This window comes from Indicator indicator, chromosome 10 (genome assembly GCF_027791375.1).
Source record: "Indicator indicator isolate 239-I01 chromosome 10, UM_Iind_1.1, whole genome shotgun sequence".
NCBI lineage: Eukaryota > Metazoa > Chordata > Aves > Piciformes > Indicatoridae > Indicator > Indicator indicator.
Genome location: NC_072019.1, coordinates 15,958,934 through 15,962,280, shown reverse-complemented (window position 1 = coordinate 15,962,280; position 3,347 = coordinate 15,958,934).

The window sequence follows — 3,347 nt, the reverse complement described above, 5'->3', positions numbered from 1 at the left end:
GGTGCCGGCACGGCCCTGCCCGGCCCTGCCCAGCCCAGCCCGGCCCCAGTCGCTTTTTGTGTCTCGGTGCGGCTGCGGCGGCGGCGGGAGGGAGGGAGCAGGGAGGAGGGAGCGGGGCCGGGGCGGGAGCGGAGGCGGCGCTGCGGGAGCGGGGCCGGGGCCACCTCCCCCTGCCAGGCTCGGCCCACGGGCACGGAAGGGTGGCCAGGCTGGATGGCACAGGCAGCTGGTAGTGTCGGAACGCTGCAGATTCCTGTGGACGTGACAGAGTCCTGAAGTCACAGGCTTGTTTCGGTTGGGAGAGACATTTAAAGGCATCGAGTCCAACCATTAACCAGGACTGCCAGGTCACCACTAAACCATACCCCTCAGCACCACATCTTCATGGCTTTTAAAACCCTTCCAGGGATGGGGACTCCACTAGTGCCCTGGGCAGCCTCTTCCAGGGCTCGACAACCCTTTTGGGAAGAAATTGTTTCTTATGTCTAACCTAAATCTCTTGTGGTGCAACTTGAGGCCATTTCCTCTTGTCCTATTACTTGTTACTAGGGAGAGGAGGCCAACCCTCACCTTGCTCCAACCTCCTTTCATGGAATTGTAGAGAGCTAGAAGATCTCCCCTCAGCCTCTTTTCTCCAGGCTGAACAATCCCATTTCCCTCTGTTGCTCCTCACCAGACCTGTTTTCCAGACCCTTCACCAGCCTCGCTGCCCCTCTCTGGACCCAATCCAGCACCTCAATATTCTTCTTGTAGTGAGAGACCCGGAACTGAACCCATTGTTCAATGCGTGGCCTCATGGGTGCCAAGTACAGGGAAATACATATCTGTATGTATATACATACAGATGTACACTTGAAGGCACCCACACGCCATTATCCATCTCCACAGGCACAAACCCAAAGCCTCCTTGGCTTGGCTGTGAGAAAGGCCAGAGGAAGAAGAGAGGGTGATAAATAAATAAATAAACAACATGACATTAGAAAAAGTTACTACCTCTTGTATGGACATTTGATGATGGAGACCTTAGCATTCTCTACAACTACCTGAAGGGAGATTGGAGCAAGGAGGGGGCAGCCTCTTCTCCTTGATGACAAGTGACAGGACTAGAGGAAATGGTTACAAGCTGTGGCAGGGGAGAGTTATGCTGGATATTAGGAAACATTTCTTCACTGAAAGGGTTATCAAACATTGAAATGGTCTGCCCAGGGCAGTAGCAGAGTTACCATCCTGGGGCTGTTCAAAGGCATGTGGACCTGGTACTTAGGGACATGGTTTGGTGTTGGCCGTTCAGTACTGGGTTGAAGGTTGGACTGGATGATCTTCGATGTCTCTTCCAACCAGATACACTCTTTGATTCTATGATTGATGGTTTAATGGGATGAAAGCTCCAGGGAGACCTTATTAGAAGTCTTCTAGTACCTGAAGAGGACCTACAAGAAAACTGAGGGACTTTTTACAAGAGCTTGTAGTGATAGGATGAGAGGGAATAGTTTGAAGTTGGAAGACGGGAGATTTTAGATGGGATATTAGGATGGAATTCTTTACAGTGAGGGTGATGAGACATGGAAACAGCTTGGTCAGGGAAGTTGTGGATGCCCCCTCCCTGGAAGTGTTCAAGGCTAGGCTGGATAAGGCCTTGAGCAACCTGGTCTAGTGGGAGGTGTCCCTACCCAAGGCAGGAAGGATGCAGCTACATGATCTTTAAGGTCTCTTCCAACCCAAACCATTCCATGATTCTATTATTCTTTGAATTTGGAGGGTTGTGTTGGGATTTCCTTGTGCTGCTCTTCTGAACTTGCTTTGGGAGAAGCTGTGGCTCCCTGAAGTTCTACACTGGTGTTGTGCTCAGTGTAACTCTGTCTTTAAACCCACGGGTTTTAATTTGCATTTATAAGCCTCAAGGCAACAGCAGAGAAGAAGCCATTTTTCAAGCTTCCATTGGTCACATGTGTGCTGTCCCACTGGCCCTTGTGTGCATGTATCTCTGTTTTTCTGTTTTCACAAACCTTGTATTAAAAATCAACCAACAGGTTCAAGTGCTGGAGTCTAGTACACCAAGAGACAGAAACCTCTTTTCTTTTGGAAACCAGAGGTTTGGAAACCTGAGTTGTCATGATGTTGGCACTGAGCAACAAGGTGTTTCTGGGTAAGCTGGTTTGCACACTGGCAAGGTGGGGATAATGGTGCTTGTTTTCCATTGTGTATACTCCAGTGCCTTTACCAGACAGAGCCATCATCACTCCTGTGAAGTGGTAGAACAAGCTGCAAGCCACCATGGTTCCTGCACAAGAGCTGACCTTGGGCTCCTCTAGGCACAAGCATCTCCCCTGGTGATGGCCCCAGAGCTCCTCGGCAGCATAGGTTTTGGGTGGGAATGGCATTTTGATGGTTCTGGTTTGCTCCAGCTCAGAGCTCCAATGGTGCTTCTCTACTGCCAGCTCCCACCTAAGATGTGTCCTTCCCTTGGGGTGGTATGGCTCTGCACTGATATGAAATGTTGGGGTTTGCCCTTTACAAGAAGACTCTTTTATAGACTCCTTTCATACAGAAGAGACTGAAGCTCAGGTGAGATACTTGAACTTTTTTTTTTCATCCTGACCCCATTCTCTACTGATTTTGCATAGGAAATTTTGCAAGGAGGTATCTTTTCCCTTTGGCCTTCCATAGGTTGCACTAGCAGCTGTTGGAGGAGAAGGCACAGATGGAGAAAACCACGTGCGACCAAGCTCTCCTGCCTGGTGATCCCCATCACAACATACTAGGCCCACCAGCTGCCAGCATGCACAACCAGATCTCTGCCTGCTCCACTTCAGACTGGAGTTTGACCTTCAACACCAGACAGAATCACAGAACAGTGGGAACTGGAAGGGACTGCTGGAGATCATCCAGTCCAACCCCCTTGCTAAAGCAGGGTCACTCACAGCAGGTTGCCCAGAATTACAGTGTCCAAGCAGGTTTGGAATCTCTCCAAAGAAGGACTCCACAACCTTTCTGGGCAGCCTGCTCCAGGGCTCCAGCATCCTCACATCAAAGTTCTTCTTCCTGTTCAGATGGAACCTCCTGGGTTCCTTGTTAGTGTCCCTTGTCCTGTTACTTGGCACCACTGAAAACCTAAGGCTGCCTGTCCAGAGCTGGGTCATGCAGTGCCTTGCTGTGGTGGGGATGAGGTCTGACCAGCACTGCCTGTACCTCTTTGTTTGCTTTCCTACTGTGTGCTGGAGTGGGTAAGCAATGTGGTAAATCTGCTGTCACTTAGCAACGCTGCCAGTTCAGGTTTTGGTGCAGGAGTGACGCTTGCCAGGCTGTGTGGTGGCTCAGCCAGCCCAAAGGACACCTCACTGAGATGT